Here is a 9,025-nt window from a genome sequence, read left to right on the forward strand (position 1 = left end):
CGGAGGAGAAGAAGCTCGCCTAGTGGGCGGAATCTGCTTAGGAGGCTAGCAGCGCCGGCACCGAGGCCCCTCTCATTGAAGATGAGGTCGATGAGTCGTCCGGGGAGGAGGCCGAGGCCGTCGAGCCCCCAACCACGGGGAGAGGGCATGTCCTGTGGCGGGCCATCTCTTGTGAGCCGGTCTGGCCCGGCAAGGCCGCACAACTGCAACAACCTCAGGAGGCGTCCATGTGTCAGACGAGGGCCGCGGCGGCGGCGGGGAAGGCGGTGAAGGCTACGGTGGCGAAGAAGAAAGCGACTGCATCTTCCTCATCCAAGCGTCCTCCGACTCCACCCGTAGACGACGACACGGAGGTCATCTTCGACCTCGGGTCCCTTAACCTGAGGAGGAAGTGGAAGGCAGCGGAAGAGGATGCAGAGAATGAGTAAGTATATGGTCTTTTGTCATCTCCGTCCCCTCGGACCGTGCCGCTTTTCTTGACTTGTCTTCATCTTTGCAGGGATATGGAGACGCTGGCCCAGAGGGTGGAAAAGATGGCCAGGGCCTCGACGGGCGGCCAGCCCCCGGTGGGAACCTCGGGTAAGCCGCTGGTGGTGGAGAGTAGCCCGGAGAGCAGCCCCCGGTGCAGCCCCCAGCGTATGTTCGTCACTCGCTCCCCATCGACGTGTGCTGGGGCATGATTCCTTGGTGCTGACCTTGCCGTGGTTGCAGGAGGAGAACGGCAGCAGGAGGAGCCACTGAGGGCCACCCTCAACACGCCGCCCCCATCTACCACGCCGCCCTGAGGGGCGTCCCCGGCAAGGGCGCCAAGTACCGAGTCCATGCGCACGGAGGAGGAGGCAAACCCGGGCGCCGGTGGCTCCGTCCCGGCACCGGATGTGGGCGGGGAGGTGGCCACTTCGTCCTAGCTTGGCGCGGGTGAGTTGTTTCCCTCCAGTTCCCACTCGTTTTTCTTCTTTCAAATTTTGATTTCGACTTCGCCTCATTCTCCTTCCCGTTATGCAGATCCTTCCTCGGCGGATCGGGAGGACATGGAAACTACCATCGAGGAGGTCGCCAGGTCAGCCATGGCCGAGGCCGACGAGATCGCCGCTGAGGAGGCCGCCAAGGACGTTGCTGAGGACGCCGCTAAGGGGCCCTGCTGGGGAGGCCGGGGAGGCCAACAGGGCCGTTGCCGAGGAGGAGGTGGTTGACAACCAACCTTCCTCCTCCGCTGCCTCTGGCTCGGGCAAGTATCTGAAGGTGGGCGACGACCTGTTCGTCCACCTCCCATGGACGGCGAGCACCAGGGCGCCCGCCGAGGGGGAGGTGTTCGACGATGAGGTCCTTGCCGCCGCCGGGCTTGAGGTCGTTGATGGACCGAGCGTCGTTGGCGGCGGTTCCCAGGAGGAGCGGCTCCTCCAGAGCATGAGCGCCAACTTCCACAAGCTTTAGGTGTTGACACCGATTTTGGCCGAAGGAAATATAGTGCAATTAAAAAAATGAATTACTTTAAATGGTGAAAATGATAAAATACACCATTGAGTGTAAACGACCAGGGTGGATTTCCACCGCTTAATACAATACAACAGACACACAAAATAAATTAATAAAAAGAGTCGATATCTGGAAATTTTGCAAAGTGAATAAAGATCTCCATGAAAAATTTGTCCCGACTAAAATCACACATAACTTCCATCCATGCACGCCGTCACCTACGGCGGGTGTCAAATACCTACATAAAATCATAATGTTTTCGAAATATCCACCATAGGGTAAATGCGAGGCCTATTCCATCGATCATGTGAAATATCAACGCGGTGGATAAAATAAGACACGCGTCGGTATATATATATATATATATATATATATATATCTCAGGAAATAAGAAGAAAACGCCAGGCCATCATATAATTGTCCATGCAAGAATATTTGCATATATCTTTTTTTATGGCACGACAAAGAAATTGGAATGAATTTTCCAGAAAAAAAGAAAACCATTTCAATTAGTCATTACCAGCTCATTTATACAAATGTCTACGTACATGCATGTATAGTGGGTGAGACTAATTTACAAGGTGGCAATGGATCAGCTAATCACCACAAGCAGTCCAAGCCCAAAAACTACATGGGCTAATTAGGCTAGTGGCCGGTTCAAAGCTTGGTCAAAGAGTAATTAATTAAAGGAAGGAAATATAAAAAAAGAAGCATGCAGGGACTCCCACGACCCGTGCACTCCCACGATTACACGAATGCATGCCACGATCAGAGAACATGGGCGCGCGCCAGAGAGCCTCCGCTGGTTTCCCCACACCTATAAATATAGGCATTTCTAGGCGTACAAGGAGGTCCCTTTTCTCGAAGGTTGGACTGCTCATTCTCTCTTGTTCTGCTGCTGCTACACACATATACTGCTACAAGAAAAATTTCACACACACATACGTGAGGAGAGGGAGATTTGGAGGAGTTTAGCAAGAAGGTGAGATTCATGGTTCTCTCCTAATCCCTTTGCTTCTCTGATTGGTGATCTGCCCTATGCTTGCTCAATCTTTGCTATCGGTTTGGTCATATTGACATGAGCCAAGTAGCTTCTCCCCATATGATGATTCTTGATTTGGTCACATTGACACAGATCATGAATTATTTTCCATGTTGCCCAATTTTTGCTTTTGGCTTGGTCATATTGACATGAGTCAAGTAGCTTTTTTCCTCATATAATGGTTCTTGATTTGGTCATATTGACACAGATCTAGGACTTTTCTTTAATTAGCATGATCCTTGCTTTTTCCTCCATATGATGGTTCTTGATTTGGTCATATTGACACATGTCAAGTCGTATTTTCACCATATTCGAGAGCTCACTCTTGGCATGGTCATGTTGACACATGTCAAGTAGTATTCTCACAAGTTTAATATCTTACTCTTCTACTCTTGGCATGGTCATATTGACACATATCAAGTAGTATTTTCACCATATTCGAGAGCTCACTTTTGGCATGGTCATGTTGACACATGTCAAGTAGTATTCTCACAAGTTTAATATCTTACTCTTGGCACGGTCATATTGACACATGTCAAGAGGTATTCTCACAAATTTGATAGTTTTTTCTTGCCATGGTCATGTTGGCACATGTCAAGAAATACAAGTTGCATGATGAGTTCCTCTGGTTTGGTCATATTGACACAAATCAAGGTATTTCTTCCCTTATGTAGAGTGAAGGCTTTGTTCTCAACAAAATCACGGCAAAGCTATGACTCGGGGAAAATCAACATAAAAAAAATGAGGAACAAACTATATAGTATAAGATGCATATAAAAAATATTGCAAAACAATAGGTGCTCGTCAAAAGACACCATACTTAGTCGCATGTTCGATGATCACATGTGTGCATGATGTGCTAAAATTGAGTCATGTAGCAAAACTTAATTAACCATGTTCAAAGTTGGGTGCGTAGAAAATTGACATCCAACTTCATGGTGCATAAACAAAATGCCGCCCAAAATCATAAATGCTATTATATTAACCAAATGTCTCTAAAATAGACTAAATGGGTGCACTTTATAAAAATGTGTTGGCCCTAAATAATGCTAGCCGTCATCATCAATAAATAATTAGATATTGGTGAATCTAGTGTAGGCGCATGCAAAGTAAAATGGACACGTCCTACCTAGCTAATTCTAAGTGAATTGGTGTACATCCACCCAACCAAAATAAATTGTATGGTCCCTTCATATGGACATACATTAAAAAAAAACTAAAAGATGACTAGAGTCATAATCTGAGTTTGATCGCACTTGAAATATTGTAGTGCACTTGCATATGCCACCAAGACAAATTAAATATCTTTTATCTGCTCCATATATGTGTATGCTCAAAAAGGTCGCATCTAGCTTATTTTCGCATAAGATGAAAGTTAGATCAGGCTTCCCCATATGGCTTGCAAATATTAAGAAAACATAGATGTCATCTACTCATAAAACAAAGAGTACTACAATAGTTAGTACTAAAGTAGTTGCATTGCACGGAACACGTGCATGACTATATGTCCCATACGCATGCATCATGATGTTTGAAGACTCATTTAACAGATTGGTTAACCATTAAGATGACTTTCTCATAGAAAGTAAAGAAAATAAATCAAAGTCTATATATTGGTTAATCAACAAGGAAAAGTAAGTGAAGTCATTCAAGGATGCACACACGTACTGCCAATACTAGGACGAGTCAAATGAAAGCAAATATGAATGAAAGTCATCTCATATGATAATATCAACAAAGTCCAAGGCTCCCCCGAGCATGCCGGTGTCGACGATCGCGAGGAGGAATTTCTTTTTTTGGTAGCATGTTGTAATAGGAATGTGTTGCAATCGTATGTAATAGCTACGTTGGAATTCTTAATCAGGGGTTTTCTCTTCGGAGATGTAATTAACAGATCTTTTATGTAGATGTAAGAGTTCTGGAAATAATGTACCTGCAATGTTTGATCTCCTTTTTATTGTATGCATTTACGCATTTAAATATATTCATTCTGTATCAATGACGTGGACGCGTATTCTAACGCCCGCCATTTTCCCGTCATCAGATTCTGGCACGCCCAGTGGGACATATTTCTCCCCTCATCTTCGAATTCCAACAATAGGATTGCAACATATGAATTTCCATAGTACATAAAGCATAAAACATTATGTACGCATATACAAAAATAGATGAAGAAAACTAATATATGGTTTTCTTTATTTTGAAGGTATGGAGGGATAGGTCCAGCAATTTGTCACTCTCCGCTTTGGTGACCTCTGGCTGGATGTGCCAATTGGTCCGCTTGTGGCTGCAGTTAGCAAGAGTTTGGAAACAACAGCTGCATCCCCAGCTAAGCCAAAAGAAAAGGAAGTCTCCTCTGCACTGAAGGAGGGGTTTACTCCTGTGCTCACAAAGTCAACAAAGAGAAGGATGCGCGCAGCTGCAAGAGCATCTAAGGATCAGCATGTACGTGAAGCTTCTTCATCTACTTCAGTTCCTCCTGGTTTCACAAAGATGTCACCTACCAAGGTCATGAGCCATGAGGTACCAGCAAAGGTTGTTCGCATGACACCCGAAGAGTGGCCCATTCTTGCAAAACGGACAGGATCACTAAAGGTGGCATCGCCAAGACAATCTGCTTCAACTACATCGACCAAAGTCGCAGTGCCCCTTACACCTTCAAAACTTAGGGTGGGCGCACATGAAGGGTCAGGAGAAAGCTCACATAAGCTTATCCCAAGCAACGTAGGGGCAGCACAAAGGGCTTGCTCCGCGGACAAAGGAAAGGGTGTAATGGCTGAGGACACTGAATCTTCCTCACCTGAAGGATCGTCTCGTCCAAGAAACCAATTGCGTGTTGATGCACCTGAATTTATCCCCACCATGGGCTATAATCCCATTGGACCATGCCTAGTGGGAGAGCCAAGCAATAGACGCTCGCTCCAGTGGCAGGGGGTGTTTGTCACTTCAGATGACTTCCAAGCTGGTCATGTGGATCCAACTGCTACAATATCAGATCCTTTGTCCTCATCAGTGCCAGCACCAATACCGTCATTTGAAGGCTCAATTGATCCAGCACATCGTCGTCGTCGATGACAGAGGGTTCACTATGCATGGCTTGATTTCCCAGTGGCAACTGATGCAAACATGACCAATCAACAATGGAAGCAAGTGGCATATCCCATCAGAAATAGAGAAAGGAGGATCAATGCGAGGATTCGCGGAGGGAGCCATGCTAGCTTCCATGCCGTCATGACACAGAATGTTTGCCAAGCTTTGAAGGAAATACTTCCAGGATGCTCTATCTCTGCTGATAATGTTGGTGGCGCCATCATGCGGCGTGTAGAAACTCTATCGAAGTGGCCAGAATATGAAGAATTTGTGAAGGCAGATCCACGACGACAAGAGTATGTGAAGCAGGCTGCTCATGCACGCAAAAAGCGGGCCGCCCTGAAACAAAGAGAGATGGCAGTACGAGCCGATTCGGGTTATAGCAGAATACAAGGAAGAGATTCTCCATCAATAAGCCAAGCCAGTGGAGGAAATGGGGCAAAAGAAATGGCAAGTACAGAAAACAAGACTACCAGAGCTCTCGCTCCATGGCCAACTCGTAAGAAGGTCTCATGAAACTGATTTGAAGTATTCAACGCAATGCCAGTTGGTGTCAAAGGGGTGACAGACAATAGTAGAGAAACCTCCTCAGCATCAATACACTTCAAGAGGAAGAAGTCACGTAAGACTGTTGTAGAAGGTCCTCGCCGCACGACACGGAGCCAGAAGGGTTCAGATCATGAAGAACTTGGGTCAAGCAATGGGGGGTCTTACAATCCCCTATCAGATAGCACTCCTTGTCCTTCTGAGAATGAGATAGAACTTCACCATGGTGCAGAGCATACAGAACAAGTCCTAGCTGCGAATGAAACTTGTCCCGTTGAGGAGCAATTAGCCAACCTTACGGCAGCGCTTCAGCAAAAGGAAGACGAGCTAGCAGCCCTTCAAATTCATATGAGCAATAACCAGAGAAAAGGAAATGAAGGGGATGGTGGCGCAAGTGCTAGCAGCCAACATGGAGGAGCAGGGCTTAACCTTGAGGTGATCCAAAGAATGATCGCTGAAGGGGTAAAGTCGCAATTAATGCAAACTCAGTACTCGATGCGGCCAGGGTATGTTAAGCCGTACCCACCTGATGTGGACCTAGTTCCTTTCCCAACAAATTACAGGTAGCCGCAGTTTAGTAAATTCAACGGGAGTGGATCTCCCCATGAGCACATAGCACACTTCCTTGCTGCTTGTCAGGATACAGCTAACAATGGAGCACTTCTCCTTAGAAAGTTTGTACAGACATTGTCTGGGCCTGCCTTCACTTGGTACAGCAAGCTGCCTCCAAGCTCTATAAAAATGTGGGAACAAATGCAAAACTCATTCCTCGAGAGGTTTTATAGCACATAGAGGACGGTGGGCATAACCGAGTTGACCCAAACTGAACAAGGGTTCAACGAGAGGGCGGCTAATTTCATAAATAGATGGAGAAATCTAAGTCTTCATTGCCCACAGCCAATCACTGAGCCAGAAGAAGTGCGCATGTGCATGAACAATCTCCACTCAGAAGTGGCTGTCCAGTTACAAGGAGTGAGGCCCCTCACGTTTGAAGAGTTAGCTTCAAAATCCACCGATATAGAAAATTTTATGCAGCTTGTCGCTGGTCGAACAAAAACAATGTTCAACAAGCCTACAGACAAAGGTGGTCAGCATGAAAAGTTGCCGATGAAACCCAAGTCTGCACAAGCCATGGAGGCAACGACGGTAAAACCTCAGTTCCAGCCCAGAAGAGCACCTATAGGGAATCAAGGGCAGCGAGATGCACAGGTTAGTAGGAGGCCAACTCTCAGCGAGCGACAAAATAGGGAGTATTCTTTTCCTGTAGAAGAAATTGATGACCTTTTTAATGGTTTAAAGGAGTTGAGTATTATAGAACTTCCCAAGCCCAAAAGGCCAGAAGAAGCTTCAAAATTTCATGACCCAAATTTCTATCACTACCATCGCATTTTGGGCCATACACTCAAAGATTGCTTTGTTGTGAAGAATATCATACAGAAAATGATTGATGAGGGGACCATTGATACTGATCTCCTCAAAAGCTTAAAGAAAGGAAAGAACATGGCTACAGCAAATGTTGCCACTCTTCAAGATAGCTCAGTGAGTTGTGCATCTTCAAATATGAGGCCAACTTATGATGATATGATTTTTACATCAGGATATGAATTTACCCCAATTATCTCTTCAGGCTTCCTCCCGTGCCTCGGTCATAGGACCACGTCCCAGGGTCAGCGTAAAAGAGAGGCTCACATTCCCTGCAGCTGTGATGGATGGCCCAGTGTACCAGCTTCTCAAGAACCCCAAGATTGGAGGCAACAACGGCCAAAACGCCGTGTACTACCCCGAGTGATGGAAGATGTCGCTCCTCTGCGCTTCGTACCAAAGAAATATCAGCATCTGGCGAAGCGCATGAAGGTTCACCCTAGTGAAGAATTCAAAGTTCTCACTATAGGTGTGTTTGAGGATGATAGCGAGTCTCTTCACTTCCCAGAAGAAGATGCGCCAGAAGTGGATCAGGTCCACCTTAGATCAGGTCGCCAGTTAGCCGACCCACATCCTCCACCTAGAAAGGAGCCTAGGAATAAAGATGTAACTAAGAATGAGACAATTGACCCGCATTCTAAGGTGTCGGTCAAGTATGATGTAATCTCTCATTTGAAGAAAATACCAGTTATGCTTTCTGTGTATGATGCTTTGTCTCTTTCCTTGGATTAACGTAAGGCACTAGTTACAGCATTGTCATTTCCTGAAGATTATAGAGTGGAAGTCGCACAGACGGAAGCTGAATTAAATGATGTGTTAAATATTACATTCGTGGATGAGGACATGTTGTTAGGAGCAAAGAAGCATAACAGACCTCTTCTTATGTTTGGTGAGATTGACGACTTGCCAACAAATCGCATAATGATAGATGGTGGATCCGCCATAAATTTGTTGCCTCTGCGTACTTTGAAAAGGATTGGATATTCCCCTAAGGATTTGAGTCGGTCAAATGTGGTCATTCACGGCTTTAATCAGTCAGGTCAAGAGGCCATGGGTACCATTTCCTTGGTCCTAAAAATGGAAGCATTATCTACATACGTGAGATTCCATGTGATTGATGCAGCCACATATTACAATGCACTATTGGGCTGACCATGGTTGCATGAAAATCAGGTTGTGCCATCTACACTCCATCAGTGTGTCAAGTACAAAGAGCAATCTGGAGAAATAGTAAGAATATTTGCAGATAAGAGACCATTCACCATAGCCGAATCTTTCTACGCCGATGCAAAATTCTACTTTGAGCCGGTTGGAAAAGTACACAAGCCAAGGCCTATAGTAGTACCTGAATCAAATATGGCAAAGAAAAATACTGCAGAATCCTCATCTGGCCGAAAGATTTATCAGTATATACCAAGTGACCAAAGGAAAGAGGGTGACCCAATATTC

The 9,025-nt window shown here is 45.7% G+C and overlaps 1 pseudogene; it reads left to right on the top strand.

Annotated features, from left to right (window-relative positions):
* Nucleotides 1-4,726: 4,726 nt before the first annotated feature.
* On the top strand, nucleotides 4,727-7,943 carry LOC147970810 (uncharacterized; annotated as a pseudogene).
* Nucleotides 7,944-9,025: the final 1,082 nt, after the last annotated feature.

The sequence above is a fragment of the Triticum urartu genome, chromosome 5A (genome assembly GCF_056163025.1).
Source record: "Triticum urartu cultivar PI428250 chromosome 5A, HENAU_Tu73, whole genome shotgun sequence".
Classification (NCBI taxonomy): domain Eukaryota; kingdom Viridiplantae; phylum Streptophyta; class Magnoliopsida; order Poales; family Poaceae; genus Triticum; species Triticum urartu.